The 21,183-nt window shown below is 39.9% G+C and overlaps 1 protein-coding gene across 1 annotated transcript in view; it reads left to right on the top strand.

The window, feature by feature from the left end:
* CHRM3 (cholinergic receptor muscarinic 3) overlaps nucleotides 1-21,183 on the top strand; it is a 284,696-nt gene that overhangs the window by 15,382 nt on the left and 248,131 nt on the right. The window lies entirely within an intron of this gene.

The raw sequence follows: 21,183 nt of genomic DNA, 5'->3' as shown, positions 1-21,183 counted from the left end.
AATCCCCTTTGGGGGTAAATGGAAGAGTTTCTGCTATGAGGTTACTTCTAACTGTAGAAAGCAGTCAGGTTGAATACTGAAAAGGGAACAGAAAAGATAATTTAAGAGCTGTTCTGCTTTCTCATTAAGTAAAGTGACAAAATTTCTTTGGATTGGGTAGACTTGCTCTTTAGCCCAAGGGCTGGATGGAACATCTTTGCAGGTCAAGAGATGAGTTGATCAGGCAGAAAATGTGTTCTCAAAAGAAGACTTTGGACCAGGAGTGCTTAGAAGCAGCCTAGCTCAATGCCTGCACATCCACAAAACTCATCACAGTGGTAGGAGCATCAAGCATAAGAAGGGGGAAATCATTAGCTTAGGATAGATCATTCATTCACCATACAACGTAGCATCACATGCTTTGTTCTAAGGAGTTTTGAACGTTGTTGTGGTCTGGAGACTGCCCCAAACATCCAGCTCTTCTGGTTTGCATTGCTTGCAGATCGTGGTTACGCCTTGTGTAATCTGCTAGCAGCCACCTGAGCAAGAGCTGCAGCCTTGTTGTCACATCCCTATTCCTTCCTTAGCAAGCATGCTCCTTCTGTCCTAATTGCAAATCGGATGTTTTCTTTCTCCGTATGTTTCGTATCACATGGTATAGCTTCAGTGGGAGGGTCTGGTGCCTGTGTCTTACGAAGGGAAGAGTTGCATGTGAGTGACTTGGGAGATGGTCATCCTGTAGCTGTGCCCCCTGCTGTCACCATGCAGACCACTGAGCGGCCCTCCAAGTGTCATGTTTTGTCCTGGGGTTTTCAGGGGAACTGCAGTTACCACTGCTTTGCCTGAAAGCATTTGACTATAAAATGCAGAAATCCTGGAGCTACCTCAGGAGTAGCTGGGCTGTCTGTGCAGCAAGGGCAGGAGCACAGCTGGGACTTACAGTCTCTGTACCTTGTTCCTGTTCATTCAAAGCCTTTGAGACTATACTGTTTTCCTTGGCAGGGCTTGTTCCAAACTTAAATGTGTTCTTGGGAAATCCAAAATGTATGCTTGAACCTACAGGTTCAGTTCCCTACTGCCTCTGAGGATAGTGTTTGGCCTGAGTGACAGTTGTAAACCCTGTGCATGGGCTTTTCTTTCAAACCTGAGTCTGTATTTACATGCCTTTTCCTAGCTGGTTGAGTATAACCTATTTGTTTGACAGAAGATGATTCAGTTTGGTCTCTGTTTTGCCAGAAAAAAAAAAATCTTGAACAATAGTAATTCAGGTTGACCCCCCCCAAATTAATTAAAACTGTTGGCTTCACAGTTTTATTTAAAAGACAAAAGATTTATACTTCTGAGTTTCTTGTGTGTTTATATAAGAAACAATGTGAGAGGATTAAAAGTTGAGTCACTTCAAGACATAAAGCAAATTAAATTCTTTGCTGACAAAATCACAGCAAAAAATATTTAAAAAAAAATCAAAACCAAACCAAAAAACCCCAAGCCAAAAACCCAACCCGAAACCCTTCACATGTGATCTTAGTAGAGGTTATATTCTTGGGAGTTGTTTGTTTACTGGCACCTTCTTTCAGGAGTAATGACTAAGTACATAAATATATGTGTATGTAAGTACAGCTCTGCAACCCCTACTTCTTGTTCCAGGATTGCAGGAGTCTGGCAGGAGCTTCCATAAATGGCGACTGCTCTTCTCTTCAGTTTTAATTACATGTGCATAGAGGTAGTATGTCTTCAGAAGCTCAAAATTCCCTTCTTGTCATCACGTACAGTTATGTGAGAGGTTTTTTGCTCATAGGACCAGATGATAGCTTTCTTGCAGTGATGAGCAAGTGGGAGTAGGAGGAAAAGAGCTCTTTTCACTGCGAGTCCTACATGTTACATTTAAAATGATGGAATGAGTCAAGGCTAAGTTGTCTGGGCATATATGCATACTTATAGGCTAATATAGGTACAGTAGTTGCATTTCTTAGATCATCTTCTTATTCTTTTTGTATAAGTGTTTGCAAGAATATGAAAATTACATTCATTAATTTGTCAATAATTGCTTTCTACCAATAGGCAAAAAAGTAACAACAGAACGCCGTCCCTGCTATACCTAATTCCATATACAAAATACTTGAATAATTTGACCACAGAAGCTGTTCCACACTCATGTACATATATTCTTCATTGCCTTGGTATCTCAGGGAATTTTGTTCTTGTGTGGAAGTAAACAAAAATGTTCCGTCTTTGCTATTTTAAGCAACAAGTGGAAACTTTCACGGGTGAAACAAAGAGTTGAAATGTAAACTGAAACAGCTTTCAAGTTGAAGTTCACTTTTGGGGTTATAAACTGCTTTTGTAAGACTTGACTGTAGCTTCATTGCTTCTTTCCAATACGGGTATGATTGCAAATGCTGTTAATGTTTCCCTGAGGTAACGGGAGGGGGTGTATCTTGTCTGAGAAGACTGAGGAGCTGGACACCTTCACTCTTTCATTCAAAGTCTCTGTTGGCTTCTGTGGTGGGAACTGAATAATGAGAAAAGCATTTGACTGAAAATTGTAACTGCCTACTGTGTTTTGCCTCATCTTTCCTTCACGTGCTTTTTGGTCTGTTCTAGATGCTTTGTACATCTAGGGTATATAAAAACTGTGGTCTCACCCAAACCTCTCTTTAGGTGCTATTATGTTATAAACATACCCTTTTGTTTATATTTTCAAATTTTTGCAGGATGTTGGCTCTTTACCCACTGTTAAAACATAAATTGTAACTACTGGTATGCCTCTTCTCAACTTCTATTTTTGATTTGCATTTAACTGAAGATAAGGTGCCTGCAATTGCATGTCAAGTTTGGTATGCTACTCTGCTACAGAGGTAACAGCCAAGTAGAGATACCAATCAGTGGTAGGAGAGTCATAAAACAATCGTACAAAGCTCATAATGATCCCGACTTGCTCCTTTGGATACTGAATAGCCTTTTCTGGGGTGCCAGTGTAGATCTGTGAGAAATAAGTTGAACATCCTTTTGATCATCAGGTGCTTAACTGAGATGAATGAAGTTGGAATCGATTCAAGTGTTGGGCCCAGTCCTTTCCAGGCAGCATGCTTGAAGTAAATATGTACTGAAGTCTTCCTCTATAAGAGCCAATAGAAATTAATGAATTCACCTCTACAATTAAATTTATTATGTTGGGCTGAAATTTCTTCCTGATACCTGTATAAAAAACTTAAGAGGAAAAGCTAGTGGCTCTTACTATGCAAGTATATGAGCCTTATTAGCGCAGTTCCAACTACTTAAATCTTTCAGGTTTGCAGCATCTGCGCAAGAATTGAGGTGGAATGGTGGGGTGTTTGAGGGTTTTTTTTGTGGTTGTTTGTTGGGTTTTTTTTTTTAGTTCTTTCTTAGCATCGTGTTAAATTAGTCTTAGAGAAGCGTTTATCTTTTCTAAAGTCATCTTTTTACTTTGCTGTTTTGAACACTGAAACCATGATGGACTACAAGGCAAGAATACCTGTATTAAAGTTCAGTTTATTTTGAGCCTAGGGCTATAGTATCAGTACAAGAGCAGCCTGAATCAAAACATTCAATTTTTGGAAGACACTCCCTCTTTAACATGGTTTGAATTTTCTGTAGCATGGACCTTTTTTCTCTAATTCTCTTGTTCCTTCCAGCGTCTATTTTAATTAATTACCATTTGAAAAAGTGAAAAGCTTGCTACAAATGAACAAAGAACTGTTTTTGAAAGTATAAATTAAAGTTTCCACCTGTGTAAAAGTTAGTTCTTCATTACTTGGTTTTTAAATTCATCTTGGAGGTGAATTCAACTTTACCTAGTTCAATTAGTCCACTCTGTGCCTATGCAGAGTACTTAAGGCACACTAGTGGAATGTCTGCAAGATAAGGTGCTTAGCTTCCAGCTATGGGGGGGTGCAGACTCCTACTCCCCCCAATGTATTTTAGTGTTACTGTTCCTTTGAATAATTCTGCTTTATGCCACTATTTTCAGTCTCTAGCGAACTACTGTATGCAACAGAAGAAATGAGCACCTCAAGTGCAGCTCAGATGGAATTTGGGAATTTCTGTCCAGAAATTTATACATTGCTTGTTAAGTGACGGAGGCCAAAAATGTCTTGATACTCTAATATTTCCACCACTATACAGGGAAAAGTGAAACAGCATGTGGAAGGCTGTGTACCCACTAGTACTAAGTGGTTTGGGAAGGGAGGAATGAAAAAACAATGTTGTCTGCAGTGAATGAGTGTGAACTGGAGGGAAAATAAAAGCATTAGGAAGCTTTCTGTTTGTTGGCCTTTCTCTCTCTGTAAATCAAAGGAGAGCATTTATTTCTTGACTTCTTTAGACTTACCAAAGCTTTAGGTGGCCCCAGTTACCCCTGAGATTTCTGGCTGCTCTGGTAAGGGCTTAAAAAGAGCTGGCTGATACTGGAGCTGGGAAGTCAGCCCAGGCTGTGCAGCCAAGAGGGGAAGGAAGGTCACACGAAGGGAAACCATGTGAGATGCCCAAGGAGCACATCACCTGCTTTGAGGAAGACATAAGATCAGTCCCCTGTAACAGCCTGAAATGTTGAAAACTGTTCCTTTCCTGGGAGGTGCCTTACCTGTACTGACTGAAAGGCAGCAGAAGCAGCACAACTTTTGCAGTCCCTTGGCCCTTGCTGGGAAGGGAGAGAGCAGCTTCTGTTCCTTGCTTCCAGGACAGGTTATGCATCATTTTTAGTGAGTCCTAATATAAGATGTGTAAGCAGTCCCAGAAGCAAAAAATGGAAGTTGAGAATGTGCTCATCACTTTATTGCACTAACTACATTATCCATAAAGCATATGCTAAATAGATTAAGAATAGGCTGCCATCTCAAAAGTGGGTCTTCAAAATGAAGCCTGTCCATCTCTTCAGAGCTTAAAATAATTTCTGTTAATGATCTAGAAACAGGTGAAATCATTGACAGTGACGCTGTCTACACATTTTATCAAACCAGTAAACAACTATGACAGTGAAATCAAAGGAGTTATACAATTGAAGCAGGCAATTTCAGTTTCAATAGTAACTGAGTTCATGTCCCTAAGTGGTGCTGTAGAAGAAAATGCAGTGGTATTCGTATGTTCATTATATATATAGATATTAAATATACAAATATATATAGGACTATAGATACACCTCTCTGTGTGTGTGTGTATATATATACATTTATATTAAAAAACTGGTGCAGATTAGTGAGGCTGACCCTAGACAGCATACGCTTTTGGTATTCATATTGAAAAGAAGTGTTAGGGAAGTAGGAAGAAATGATTGAAAAGAACACATGAATAAGAAGTTAGGAGAAATGCCTCTGAAAAAAAACCTCCAGAGCTCAGTTTGCTAACCAAATCAAAGATTGGGAAGTTAACACAGTGATAGTGCAGAGGAATTTTGAGGACAGAAAGCCAAGAATTAAAGCATTTTCCACTCTGGTGCTACAGACAGATGCAGGATGACAGAGAGCGAGGTCCAGATTTTAGCATCAGCAGGGACAAGTTGCCATAATCTGTGGAGGTTCTCCAGCCCCCAGCACTCCTTCATCATGCCTCCGTGCCTTGCTGGTAGGTCTGCTCTGGCAAGCTAGCGCTAGCAGAATTAAATACAGCAGAATAAATGGTTGAAATGAGATTTGCAACATACAGAAGATCAGAAAAAATCTTTGTGTAAACATATAGTGTCTTCTGACATTAAGTTTGATTAAATGTTCTTATACCTCAAAGGAAAGTTCTTGATGTTTTACAGTTAAATTGACTATTGACTACTGTCGTGATAGGACAAGGGGTAATGGTTTTAAACTAAAAGAGGGTAGGTTTAGACTAGATATAAGGAAGAATTTTTTTATGATGAGGGTGGTGAAACACTGGCACAGGTTGCCCAGAGAGGTGGTAGATGCCCCATCCCTGGAAACATTCAAGATCAGGTTGGACGGGGCTCTGAGCAGCCTGATCTAGTTGAAGGTGTCCCTGCTTATTGCAGGGGGGTTGGACTAGATGACCTTTAAAGATCCCTCCCAACGCAAACTGTTCTACGATTAATTTGTCTATATAGGGATTGTATGACAGCCTTTCTAACAAGGTGGTTTTGATTAAAATGTAGTTTAGTTGCATTGCATTGTTAGTGTCACTACTGGACATGTTCCTTTAGTGTGTCCAGTATCTCTGTCTGATCACAGACCACTTAATTTCTCATTATTTCATCATGACACGTGATTGAATTAATCTTATAGAGCAATTGCTACTATTACCACAAAATAAAAGGAAAAAAATACACCCTCTCCTGGAAAACTTTGACTTAGTTTAAGTCTATATTTCTTTTTGCCTTGGCTTTATATCTTGAAAATGAAATTAAAAATACTCCTCTTTGAGCATTTTTTAAAAACATTTTTCAGAAAGGGTAAAAATTTGCATTTTTGTCTCTGTAATGAGATGTTTCTGGAAAGTGATATTACTGGCATTGAGTATTTTTTATAAGCCTTGAGTACTGCTTGTTAAAGGGAATTAGCTTATTTCTTCTAAAGTAATACGTTCTTGTGGAAATTAAGGTCTCAGAGTTTACTTTGTAATGCATTTTGATTTTGTGCTGAACCTCTAACTTCAACTATTTGAAGAGAAATCTGAAAAGTGCTATTTAAAGTGGGGAAACTTATTTTTGATGAAATTTAAAACTAATAAAATGCATTTTCCTGAATCTGTGTGCCCTATCCCTCCTGCTTTAACAAATTGTGTAGCAGAAATACCTCTCCATAACGTTTGATTTCTCATTGAATGGTAACAAAAGGAAGACCTAATGAAGACCCTAGTCTGAACCCTTATTGCCACGGTTCAGAAGAATTGAAGATAATGACACATTAACCTCAGTGTGCTAGTTGTTTTGGAGAACTCTAGGGGAATCATTCTTTCACCTTGCACTAATAATCAGAAGATGTTTAATTTAAAGTTTCCTTCCAAGAAGCTATGATTAATTTTATATTAATGCCTAAGTAAGGATTCAAATTGTGTAAGGCTTAAATAATTTCTGTTCACTTGAAGAAGATTCAGTCAAGCAAGATCCCCTGTGCTTTAAGACCAGAAAAATATTTTTAAAATTTAATGAGGTTTAATTAAAAATGCTGATGTTTGTTTCTTCTGGTATTACTCTAGCAGTAAACTACTTGCCTAAAGAATCCTTCAATCATGTTGGTTATTAGTGGTAGTTGTGTGGGGTTTTGGGTTGTTTTTCTTGTTTAAACTTCCCAAACCACTGCTGTTCCTTCTTCTCATCACAACAGCCCTAAATGGGAGCAGCAGAGCAGAGGGAGATCTGTCTTGGTCTGTATCCACAAGTGATGCCTTTTTTCCAGTTCATGTGCACAAATGCTGCCAGGGACTCTTCATTTGACCCTGAGCAGCTGGGAATGGCCACTTCCTTACAATTTCTCTGATGAAAGAGATGGCGTTCTTCAAGAAGAAAACCTCTGTTTACTTTACCTTCATCAGTTCCCATTCAGCATCTCTGAATAGATGGGTGGCCTCTGGACAATTCAAAAGAAAATGTCAAAATGCAGCTGTCTGTCAGCTTTGTCTCCATTATATCAGTCAAGTAATTTTTTAAAAATAGGGAATAAAAAATTAATTCAGGTAACATTAATTCAGTAGCTGTTTTGAATATGTTAGTACAATAGAAATCTTCTTACATTAAAAGACAGAAGATTGAGGATGTTAACTTTCAGCACTGATCACACAGCAATATTGTTAGTACTCTTCTTTTTATACTCTTCCACCCTATGGAGGGGAGAAAGATAAAGGAAAGTTAAGACTTGTGTACTGGTGTGCACCTCATGGCTTGTTCTGTCTTTATGCTTATAATTTCTGTGGGTTTTTGTTTGTTTGTTTTAATCCAGGAAACAGTGTTGTATATTTATTGAAAGCAGACTTCCATAGGATTTTGAAATTTTTCCTCTATTTTTTTTCTCTTCTGCCTCACATGCAGTGTTTCCTGTGGTCAGTACATGTGTGTGGACAAAGAACTTATTTTTGCATTGTTTTCTGTTCAACAGTTAAATCTTTTTTTTCTGATCTTTGTCTTAGGGTCTTTCACATGCTTTTTTTCTGTCTGTCTGACTTTCTGACTGTCTGCACCGTGAATTTCTTAAAGTTCTTGCATGGCGAAATGTTGAGAGAAATCTTGTATCGTGGATTTGGATGGTAGTAAGGCAGAACATCAAAATCTCAAAATTTTCTCTCAAGTACTCTGCGTTGCTACTAGGAAAAACAGCTCTCAAACTAAAAGTTTCCACTTGAATTCTGTGAAGGTGCTTTGAACTGCATGATGTTCCCACCTCCCAAACATTTGCTTCTCCAATGAACTGCTTGTATCACAGTTGATCTGTACTTGACTACCTCTGTAAGTCTCCTAAGGATTTGTGGCTTCAAAATCTTTAGCTCTGTGGTGCTGCTGCAGCTGCTATCAACAATTTTTTTCCCCGTATTTTGTTGCATACCTGCAGTTGGCTATCTCTGCTGTTGCTTTCTTACGTATTCTGTAGTTGGTTAAAAAAAAAAAAAAAGATATTTTTGGCCTGGTTGTTATGCTAAGTGTCACTTATCTATGGTGATATTCCATCATTTAAAAAAGGAAAAAGAAGAAAAAAAAAAGGCAATTCCCTCCTTCCTTAGCATAAAAGCTTTTAGTAAATGGAAGGTGGGATGGGCTGGGAGCCAGGAGACTGGGTGCTTTTGTCTCTTCTCTGCAAACTGAGGTTGGTTGTTCTGGGCAGTTCACAATCCCTGTTGACCCAAGCCTCTGGTCCCATTTTTAATGTTGATGTAACTAGCATTTTATATATATTTAACTGATGCTATATGTAATCATTTTAGTGAGTATTTGAAACAGGGTTCAAATGTCAGCTGTTTATCACACTTTGATCTCATACTTCTGGCATGAATGTGCAAAATGCATATTCAGTGGTATCTTAACATCTGACTTCCTTAGTAGGGCACAGTTTTGCTTCAGAGATGAGCAAGTAACTTGGGAACCACAACATTGGACCTGCCACTGTCCTGTGGCCATATAAACAGTGGTATGACTAGCAGCACAGACAAAGCGTGAGCAGAAAGGATGTCTTAAGGAAAAAAAAAAATAATCCAATGCTAGCTGTTAGCTGTGAGCGTCTTCAGCAGTCTGTGGTGCAGCCAGCCGTGTTGTCTATTCCTTTTGCAGCTTTTCCATTACCATGGGAGGCAGAGAGAGATCTAAAAGATCATGTGTTCATATCCTCCTGTTCCACTATATGAAAGGAATAGTGTGGGATGGGCATTTATTATGAAAACTGTAATAGCATATGCAGTACTCCTGCCCTTGGGCATTATGCATTTTCGTGTTAGAACTTTCTGAGCATGTCTCCCCTCTCCTCCTCATGCTACTTGCTGTGTTAAAGATTTTGTAATAGTAGAAATGCTGAAGAAATAGAAGGCTGTATCTATAAATCTATAAACAGATTAGTAATAGATTTTAGTAAAAAAAAAAAATAAATTTTTTTTGGAACCTTAGTTCTACTCCTTGATCACTTAGTGCTTTCTGCCATATGCTGCTGTGTGAAGACAAGTAGAATTACTGAAAGGGAAGATATGTACGAGGGTGGTGCCTATCTGTGTCTTGCTAAGCCAATAGCTGTTTGCTAGCATTCAATTAAGAAAAGAACAACAAATCAGACATCAGTTTATTACAGAAATATGGGTAATATAGCACTCAAAATATTTGCTCTATTAGCTTCATATAAAAACTCAAAGATCTGCTTGATTTTATTTGCATATTTGAGACTGATGAAAAATGGGATTACAAAGCATGTGAGTACAACCTCTGTAGTGATATCTGAACATGATGGTGTCTGAGAACCAGTCTGAAGAAAGGAAATCCCAGTTTCCATGTAGGAGGGAAAAATACAGTAAGAATATTCTAGATTTCTGACAACAGTAATAGATTTCTGACATAATGGCATTATCTAACTTTCAGTCCAAAGCATGCATAGTATCTAACCCAAAGAAACACACTGAAGCAAGGCAAAAGAAAAAGTCTTTGGAGGAATCTCCAAAATGCAAACAGATTGCTTGAAAGGAGCTGTGTGAAGCATGGGGCAGATATGCACGCGTACCTGGCATAAGAAGTATTTTCTCTTTGGACAGAGAGACTGGATTTGTAGGGTGGTTGTGCTTCTCACAAAACTGAGCAGAAGAGGACATAATGTACCTAAAAAAAGAAATAGAAGTATACATATCCTGCAAAATGAAGTGATTTGTTTAATAAACTACTACATCCCCTAGCTAGAATAATTTCCTTGAACATGATGGAACATCGGTGTTGCTTGTATATTTGACAGTGAAACATGAATTGTTAGATAGCCAAATTTGAAGCAGTTGAAGGTAAAATCTACTCATATGTGAGTATAAATAAAAGTTAGGTGGTATAGTAGCTAAATTGAATTTGTAGTTGACAGGGAAAGCAGTACACTTGATGGCTGAAAGCAGGTGGAGACTACAACAGTGAGTATGTACAGCAGTTTAAGTATAATGCTGGAGGGGACATCAGGAGCCTACTTAGTCCCTCCTCTATTTTCTGGTGACATCTGATTCTATAAGTAGTGATGTTTCATATAAAAGTTAATTTAAAAACAAACAGAACCAAATGAATGAATGCAAGGGCATTGCACCACAGAGAAAAATAAAACAGTAAATATACCGTGACTGAAGATCACCTCAGTTAAACCTTCATAGCTACAAATGATACGCACATAATGTTGAAAGAGGGCTATTTCAAAAGCCAGCAGTCTTAGACCTTAGGAAGGGGCTGGGGGATGAAAGGGCAGCCAAGCAGAAAAATATTAAATATCTTCAGCTTCACTGTAGAGGTAAATATGAGTGCTTTGGGATGGTGCTCTGATCAAGAGGAGCTGCACATAAGGTCACCTTTTTTTTGTGACCAGAGGTTTTCCAGAGTTGGTCTCTGCTGCTCTGGTGAGGCTGTCTGGAGGCTGGGTCCTCAGCAGTGTACACGGAGCCTTGCCCTCCTTCCCGAGGTCAGTCTCCTCGTGTGTGTTGGTTTGACAGCTGCATTGCGATTTCATCCCAGGGGCTCCATCTCTGTGTTGCTCTCTGTCACCACTTACTAAAAGTACTATCTAAGACTTGTGGATATAAGACACCAAGCTATGAATACAACTGCAGATTCATAAGCAATGTGTACATAAACTATCCGGTAAAGGTTGATGTACAGCTCCATTGGTGTGAATCACAGAAGCACTGGTTATGCCAGACTGAGAATACTTTTTCTTCTACTGGAGAGCTGGAAACCTTTGACACATCATCAGGCTTTCACAAGTTCATATTTGTGTTACGTGGGGAAAAAGGTGAGGGGCAAACTGCAAGTTCCTTCTGTGCTCCTGAAGTAGCACGTAAGATATTGGCTACATTGGCTATGTTTCAAAAACCACTGGCAGAAGTCAACAGAAAAATGAGGTATTGATGAATTTCATTCCTACTTATTTACTGAAATTTCACCCTGGGTTATCTGGGGTATGAGGACAGGAGGATGCACTTACTATTTGTTTTCTACAAGAGGCCAAACCAAAGCAATAGTGAGAATGTGTCATAAGGACTGCAGCAGGCAAACAAGGTAGGCGTTGGTGGTGCTATGTGCCCACAAGTGCTTACCGCAAGGGAACTCCGCAGTTGATCTGTGCCTCTCAGCAATAGGTAAAAATAATAATTCAATGCACCTATCACTTCACTTCTTACTGAGTTTTGCGAAGAGGGGTTCTGATCTACACTTGCATTAAATAATAGCTGTTGTTTCAAAATTATCTCCCAATTGTAGAAACTGAAATTTACTTAAAAAAATCCAGGTGTTTTGTATTATGGCTTAATCATTATTTCTTATTGATGATAAATCAATGGGTCTTATTTTAGCCTTGTTAAAGGAAAGGGAACTAAAATGTTTTGACCTCAGTTTGTGCATGGTAGCTATTGGGACTTGTGGGAAGGTTCCTAGCTTTTGGATGTGTGCGCATGCCCTGCTTTCCAGAGGATCACAAAACCAAGCAGTTGTTTAAGCGAAAGACTCTTGAGTGTGTATTTCTGGGTGGCTGCTGTGGCTGATGTTCATCTGTTGGTGTTTGGTAGAAGGATCCATGCTTCTTCTCCAGGAATATGGTAGCAAGGTCTATTTGGGTGGGTGGGAAAAAAAAAATACCCCCCCCCCCAAAAAACCCCAAACAAAAAAAAAACAAAAACAAAAAAAACAAAACCAAACCCAAAAAACCAACCCACAAACCAGTTTCTGGATTGTTGTGTTAAAAACATGACTTACGTGTTTAGTGTTGATTTTAAAAATACCTTGAGGGATATGGATGAATTAATTCGTGTTCGTGATTACACCTCCCTAGACCTTTCCAGCCAGTCATACTTCCTGGCTAGAGTGAGGAACTTTATTTTCTTGTTGGTCTTCCGTCTAATTGAGCAGATGGCAAAATAACAGTGTTGATTAAACAAACAATTCAGTGTTTATAAACTAGGTTTTACTACACTTTCTTTGTAGGACCCAAACATTTGGCCCAAGTACTGCACCTTAATGAGTTACTGTAGTTCAGCTGAGCTGTGTTTTTCCTTGAATTTGCAAGGAGCTGAAAATGTGAACCTGGCTGATGACTGTCAGTTACTTGACGTGCAGCATCTGAGTAAGCCATGAGAAGGCATATTTATGTCAGAGGTCTTTTGGAATCACTATCCAACCACATCTAACTGCAAATAAATTTTTTTTTCAACTCTGTCATGCAGAGTGTTTCTACCCTGGAGAGCGTGTTGATCCCGAGTCACTGATCTTGAGTAATTAGAAAGTAAAGCTTTGTGTACTTGATTTAAATAGTGGGAATGCCTGTGTCTGTACAGAAGCTCTTGTTTAAGGTTAAATTTTTAAATTTTAAAATTTATTTTTGTATAGCTTAAAATGGATCTTGTTAGACTAAATATAATCTTAAACTGTAGGCAGATTCGTGTATGCAGGTGATTCCACAAATTTAATTCAAACTTGTTTTAATTAATATTTTCAGTAAAAATGATTTGACGGTCTTTTATTGACAAATCTGATGTGTTTATAGCATGCAGACAGCAGTTGGGTGGTTGTAAATAGGTGGGTGGTTCTCTGTGTTATGTTACAAGTAAAGATTGGAGCTTTTTGCATTCTTCAAACTCTGTAGCTAAAATTAAAAACAAAAGACCCTAAAACCTTTCCATTCTGCACTGGTATGGAAGCAGCAGTTGAAATGTTCAGAGTAAGACTTCTGTAATCAGGGGTAAGCAAGGATTTGCTTGAGCCCCAGAGTACTTGCATGTGGGAGAAGGGGAAACCTTGGTACCCATCCTTGCCTGTGGGACCCTAATGTAGTGTCAAGCAGCTCCTCTAGCCAGGTAGCTGTTGCTTGAGTTGCAGTGGATGGGGTATCACCATACCACCTCTTTACCTCTTTTCTGTGCCCCTCACCCCCTTGGGTTTTTTTTGTTTTTTTTTTTATTTTTAAAAGAAATAGGTAAGTGCTTGTAAGGTAGTGCACGGGCTTGGTTTGGTGGGTAGTTTGAAGATCCATGCGGAGTTAAGACAGAACACTGTTGTCGTTTTGACATTTTTGGACAACTAAGGCTTGTATGGAATTGGAGGTTGGGCATTTAAGGATGTTTGCCTGTGAAAATCTAAATCCCATAGGGATTCAGGGACTAGGCAGGATATTTGAAGGCTGCTGCTTTCAACCTGTGTACCTGAATTTTTTCTAGTCCATTGTAACTACCCCATAGGACCAAGCATAAAAATCTTTCCTGATTGATAGGAAAAAAAAGATTGGTTTAAGCATGTTGCTTAAAAACAGATATTCCCTGTGGAAGAACTCTAATGCAAACCAATATATTATGATGCTTTTTAAGTGTGCTTCAGGGTGCGATAATCATGCTTATTTCAGTAAGAAAATATGATGGGTTGCAGAAGTCTGATGTAATAACTCTGTATAACTCGCTAAGGACTTCTTAGGCCTGCATTGTCTGTCCTCCTTACCCCCAGTTCAGTTTGTAACTGCAGATAAAATTAACTTAAGGGAGGGGGGAAATCAGTAAAACTTTCTATAGTAGTTCTTTTTTGAAGGGCTGTTTTTCATATATATTCACTGAAAAGAAAAATTAAAGCTCTAGAGAAGCAGCAAAAAATACAATATTTAGTGTGAATTCAGGTTATGTAGTATTTTTAGAAAGAATGTAAAATAAAAAAAACACTAACTCCCTAACCTGGGGAATAGGGCTTAATTCACTATAAAGTTGTTTGGATCCATCAGTGTGTTAAATTTAATGAATAATCTCTTAAATATAAAAAAAATATTTCAAAACCTATTAAGAATAGTTTTAATTAAATGTAAAGATACAGGCCGACTTTACAAGAGTCATATCAAAGTGTGGCAGCATGTAATTGAAAATTTTGTAGTTAACACTGAAACTGAAGATTGAGTTTTTCATATATTCACATTACAAAGAACTTTATTCAAAAGTCAATTCGGAAGAGGATAAAATGTTTTAAAGCAATGTTAAAAGTTTTTGACTTAAAATTTCCGAAGTATGTAATGCATATCAGCATTTTAAAAATAAAATTATTGAAAATAAATGCCACTTTATGGAGAACTTCAAAATGTTGGGTTTTTTTTCATTCCGATTACAAATGAACCCCCACACAGACTTCAAAAACTGTCAGAAAAAGAAATCTTTTGAAATTAAATGCCAGCACAGTAAATGTGATTTTTGTGAAGCATTTTGATTTCAATAAAGCAGCATTCTCTGGTGGATAATTGTTCGATTGTAGTTTTTTGCAACTAGCTCTAGTATAAAGTGGCTTATTTATGCACTTTTTATTTGTGCATGTTTTATTTTGTATGGCACATTTCCATTTCATCTTAGGAGCTTTATAAAGATTAAGCTTTATAGAGCCCTTTTCTGCAGATACTATCCCCATTACACAGGAAGGTAAGCAAATACAGAGGAAGGTTAATTGAATTGCCCTGCTGCCGTATGTGAGTATTGGAGCTGGAACTACAATTTGGGAATGATCGTTCCCAAGTCAGTACTTTAATCTAATATAGCACAGGAGTCTTTCCTCTGGTATTGTAACCACAGAAAAAAGAAGGGCAGAAAAATGCAAAGTTAATAAGATCTTAAAATTAAGCTCTAAGGTATTGCTTTTCATCCTGTTAAGCCTGTGTTTTCCTCTTTATACGTTATTTCCAATAACAGCCTTCTTTCCTTCATGCAATAGCAGGTAAGAGAAATGGGACCAACTGTGGCCAATAGGAACCCTGCTGTTCATTTTAGGACCCAGAGTTTTAGTTGATCATACCTCTTGGTTATGTTTTTCTCTGTATTTGAATAAGTGGTAAGGCACAGATTTTGAAGGGCCTTTAGAAAGCCTCACAATGAAGACCATTTCAAAACTGTTTGTGTGACTGATGAAGGGGATTGCCTTGTACTCATAGCAATGACTTTGTGGTATTGACTGTTTAAGCAAAATACATGTGGTCACTATCCTGATAAAAGTAAATCCTTGACACTCTGAAAAGCTGTACAAGTGATCTGTGACATGTATGAGTGGTTGACTTCTACCAAACTAGTGTATATATTTGTTACAGCTCTAGCTCCGGTGTTCATGTTTCACTTGAATCAGGACTGAAAGTTGAAATCTGGTCATGTATATTGCATGATTTTCTGATTTTTTGGAATAATTATTTAGTTAAAGCCTTTACTTTCTTACTCTAACTTGAGTTTCTGTGAATCACATAGTTTGGCAATCCTGTTGGACTTGTAGTGGAAATTTAGTAAGCAGTGCTGGCACGGGGCTCATCTGATGCCAAACCCCTCAAATACAAGGTTGTGCAAGGAGAAAGGGGGAGCACAGCAGGGAGGGGAGCTTTGACCCTTCCCTGGAAGGGATCCTCATGCATATGCACTGTAGCAGCACCAGCCACAGGTACAGCGCTCTCTTTCATGGAGCCTGTTTAAGGGAAGCCTTCGGGCTTTCAGGGAGAGAGGGAAAAGCTTGTTAATGGTTGGGAAAAGAATGTGCTCAAGATCTGCTTTCTTGCTGTGCTCTTGGAGCTGCATGGCACTCTCTGCTGACTAGAAGCAAGGCTATGGGATACCTTGCACCCTTAGCAGGAGTGATTACTTTGTAATTCTGTGTTTCAGCTGCTCTTTATCCTGAGCATGTAGCACAAATGTGTTTATGGAATATTTAAGACTGTTATGTGGTAGTGGAGGGGCAACAATCTCTCTTCCTTCAGGAGGGTGTTTTAACAAGAAGCGTTTTTTTGTCGAAGCAAACGTCCGACTCCTTTATTACTTTGCTGAGACTGTTTTTAGATTAGTGTAGCTTGGTTTTTGAACTGCATGTCAAAAAAATGATTTACCACAGCATCTGTAAAATGTTCAGGGGACCCTGGCAAATAACTGGTAGTTTAGGTCCATCTCCAGATACTGGGTCCTATCCCAAAAATAGTTTTGTGATAAATGGATGAAAACTGCTGGCAGGTAAGCATGCGAAGAAAAAAGAATTCAAGATGAATTGGTTTTGTTACTTTTAAGAAGTGTCTTTTCAGTAGATTTCTTTTATGAAAGGTGTTGCCAGAGCTCCTGTTACAGATAAACTTGCTTACGTGGGACTACAGTTTTAATGCAGGAGCAAAATTTATGTGCTTCCTTTTTCTTGCTGAACCTTTTAGAAATATAACAAAGCTGTAATACTTCTGTCCTTTCTCTAAAAAACTGAAGAGGCAACAGAGTCCAAATGCATTTGATTACTATATGAGTATGATAAAGTAGGCTAACTTGTCTCCATGAGAGGGAGGTATCCAGGGCTCCTTGCCTCCTAGGGAAAAATAAGGAAAACATCTTTCTATAAAAACGTGGTAACTGTAGGTACTAGGGAACAAGGGAGTGTACTTTGCCATTGACAAGCTGCAAGTTCAGGATCTAATTTACCCTATGTTAGGGTGTTTGTATCTGTAATTACCCTCTAGTTCCAGTGTCTATTGAAACTTACTTTTCTTGCACAAAGATTTGCAGTGTCTGCAACCAGGAGCAGTTCTGCTATTCCTTGGCAATGGGAATACTCGACCTCTATGAATTTTTTCTAGTTTTGCATGCCTCTATGGTAATGATGCACAATACCAATTGAATGTTCATTGTGAAGGATACAGAAAAACAAAAGCATATCGAGATACCATGAAACACTCTGGGAAGTATTAACTTTTAAAATCAGTTTATTGAAACTCCACAGATTATTCCTAATGAGTGCTGTTGAACTGTGTTTTGAGGGCTGTGGTAGAGCTGGTCTACCACATGAGACCATAGCTGTTTGTTAGGCCCTTCTGTTACCTTGTCATACTGGTAACTTTTTCTGCTCTGTAAAAGCCACCACTGGTCTTAGCTGTACTTCTGGTTTTTGAGAAGCTTCAAGTAAAGGAGTGCTGTGACGATTCCCTGCTCTCATGCAATATTGACCTACACTGAAGGGAGGTGGGGTAAGCAACCTGGTTGCTCCTTACAAACTATTTCTGGAGTGAAGCCAAGCGCTAGTGTTGGTTGTCCTGGGCACTTCAAGCTGAAGTCATAACACAGCACCTGCTGTACGTTCATCTCTTTGTAGCAGCTGCTGAACTTTTCTGGTTCAAAGTTGCAGAGAAGAATTTAGAGACTTAACATAATTCTTTTTACCATTAGGCTCAACAGGGCCTAGCCAATTTTCTAAAAGTCCAAGGCCCATGTTCACGATTGAGGTAAACTTTTCCCTTGCCTCTGCTTTTCTCCGACAGTGATTCCAGTGGCTGGTGTAAATGCCTTCAAAGGAAGGGAGAGAAATGCAGTGAGAAATGTAGGGACCATTTGTGGCCTGGGTTGTTTCCCCAAGAAAACACAGACCTATCTGTCCTGTACATACCATATAATAGAGAGAAACAGAATTGGTGTCACAACCATCTTTGAGTTGTTGGTCAGCACTTCCCATAAATACTCAATATAAAATTAGGAGACGTGTGTAAGTTTCCTGTTTATGAGACAGAGATCACTAACAACTTGCTATTTTTGTCTGATCATTGAATAAAATTTTGCAGTTCTCTCTGAAGAGATATATTGTGGGAAAAAAATATTAATGGAAAACTCCAAAACAAACCTGTCTGACATTAAAGAACGAGGCGCAAATACCAGGCTATGTGCAATAACTAGCAATGCATTCTTCCTACCCAAAAGGAGTCATCTGCTGTCAAGAAGACCATCTTTTGAGAATGAAATTGTGAAGCAGTTTAAAAGCACAAGACAAATATAAGCAAGATAATTGACTCTGTTTATGCTATTTGTGAAATAATATGTGGGAGGTATACAGCTGCGCAGTTAAAACTGTGCCCTCGTAGATCTGGAAAAGATGAAAATGCTGGAGGGGGGAAGCTTTCATTTCCTTCTGCAAGCCCCAGAAGAGGGCTAAGGTACCAGTCATGCTTGTGGTTACCTGTCTGGTCCTCAGGCTCAGCCCCGGTTGCAAACTGCTGCAGGATGCCTGGGCAGCAGGGATAGGCTGGGGTATGGGGAAACCCAGCAGGTAAATGGTCCTATTCTCCATCTGCCCACCTCTGCTGCAAGCATGTTCTTTACTAGCCAAACATTCCTCTGGCTTTGGTTAGTTGACTGTGTCTCCATTAACCAAGAGGGCTGGAGTTACTCCTCACTTTCTGGGCAGCCTGCTTTCTCCCCCGCCACCCCAAGCTTTTCTCAGTGGTGCCATGATCTCCTGGAGGGACCTTCAGGCACATCCAGAGTAGGATGAGACCAACCTGGGGAGGGGGAAAGGCCTTGGAAAAGCTCTGTTGAGCCCGATGGGAAGGGTGAGAGGGAGGGAAACACGAACACACGAGCCCTTGCCTGGCACCGTGTTGCATGTTCTTGGTCTCCAGGGCTGGAAGTTGGGAAATAATATCTCAGGTTGAAGGGTTTGGGTGTTTCATTCACACTGGGGTCTGATGGACTGCAGCTGTCACTCTCTGGTTCCTTGGAGAAAACTCTCTTTTGGCTGAGCCTGTGCATGAATACTGACCTGTTGCCTTTGGGGGGGCGGGGGTGGCTGGGTGGGGTGCCTGCAGGAGCAGAGTAGAGCCATGCTGACCAGCGATCTCACCTGAGATGTGTTTACTAAGCAGGCTGGGCATGGCAGGCGGTTAGTGATTCCTCTCCTGCTCGTGACACCTGGCAGCAGATGGCAGGGCAGCCGTTTGACACCTTGGGGTGCCCAGCTCTGGAGCCTCCTCATCGGCTCAGCTTTCCCCTGCCCAGGCAGTGTGTGTATCCCCCCTGCGCAGCGGCTGCCTTTCTTGGTGTGATGGCTGACATTGCTATGTGCTTCTTCACTTCTCCAGCCCACCCCAGATTAATCTAGCTGGTCTGAGCTGAAGCCTCAGGGCCCTGAACAGGGCCTGGCCCGGTGGGCTTTGCTCTGAGGTGTGCAGGAGAAAGTCCTTTGACCTGCAGGTGCTCCCAGGAGGAGGGAGAAGAAAAAAAAACGAAACCCAACCCCAACAGTTCTGAATCCTCTTTGTACTGGATAGCGTTCCCCCCTCATCCCCATTGTTCTGTGTCTTCAGGTCACCGTATCTCTGGCAGCTATCCCTTGGTGTCACAGCAGAGGCCATGGGGCATGACTGTGCCTTTTACAGGCAGTGGAGCCAACCCAGAACAAGTGTTGCAGCTCTTCTGCTTAAGAGCTGAAGTCTGATGTGTCTGAATAATAAATCCCAAGAAGAGTCTCATGAACTTGAATGGAAAACACCTGGATGTCTTTCCCCCCCGCCTCACATTATAATCCCTTTGGCCATGGGCTTTTTCTTTCTCATCTTTTTTTCCTCTCTCTATTTTTCTCTTTCCTGCTTTTTCTTTTGCATACTGGCAGCAAAACTATTTAAAAAAAAAAAAAAATCTTAAATGACTGGTTGCAGAGCCTGTGCAGGTACAGAGGCCAGCAGGGAGCCCTTCAGAGGGTTGGGGTGAGAGGAGGTGCCTGCACCTAGAGTGGAGGCAGAGCCTAGTGAACAGGGGTGGGCCGTGAGCTGGCTGTCCTCGCACAGTGATGCCCCATCAGCTTTGGCCACCTTGGAGGTGTCTCCCCCAGAAAGGAGCTGGGGATGATCTAGGAAGAAGCGAGTTCAGGTCTCTGCAGTGCCTGCAAGTGAGGCGGCATGTCCAACAGCTAGGGCAGGTACAGGTGTGATGGCCTTTCCCTGCTTCCTCTGCCCTGGGAGGTGAGGAACAAGCAACAGCGTGCCCTTTTGTCTTCCTTTCTATAGCCTTTTTCTTCCTTCCATGCCTCATCAGTTTAACCTGCACCCGCAGGGCGTTTCCAAAGACTTGTGATGATATACTTCTTGTTTTGAGGGAAGAAATAAATATTTTTTCCCTTCAGTTGTGTATAGAGAACCTAAGCACAAATATCCACTAATTCTCGAATCCCAGACTCCAAAATTCAGGGGTTCAGGGCACCAGGAGGGTTGCTAACTACAATTGAGGCTATGCACTCATTGTACCAGCTGCTTCAATATCCTGAGTTCTTAGAGCTAGTCTAATATCAGCTAGCATGATAAACTCTCACAGTTCTTACCTGAGAATTTAGCTAGTTTTATTTTCTACTTTTTTTTTTTTTGAAAGGATTACAAATTGAGCTTCTGCAGGCTGGTAGGTTTCTTCAGTGGCTCCTTCCATTGTTCCAGTTTTACAAACAAGGACCTGAAGCACAAAATGATGAACATACGCATTTGAATTCTAAAAATTGTGGATGTACCTTGGTGCTTCTCCTGCTGAGTACTCTATGTGGGCTTTAAATAAAGGACTGACTTTACCTGCTGTTGAGTATGTGTCTGGAAATCCAACAACATAAGGTTTTCAGGGATTATTTTTCCTTTTCTAACTCATAGAATACAACAATATCAGAATCAAGCTTAACTTTGGAATACCTGAAGAGACACTGAACATTATTGTTTTCTAGGTTTCAGATATAAATGTAACTATTTTTCTATAGGTTTCACAACCTGTAGAGATGGTCAAATTTAACTAAACTTACAGCTAATCCATGTCCAAGAGTAAGAATTAAATTGAAAC

The sequence above is a fragment of the Haliaeetus albicilla genome, chromosome 13 (genome assembly GCF_947461875.1).
Source record: "Haliaeetus albicilla chromosome 13, bHalAlb1.1, whole genome shotgun sequence".
NCBI lineage: Eukaryota > Metazoa > Chordata > Aves > Accipitriformes > Accipitridae > Haliaeetus > Haliaeetus albicilla.
This window is presented reverse-complemented; position numbering and strand designations above follow the sequence as displayed.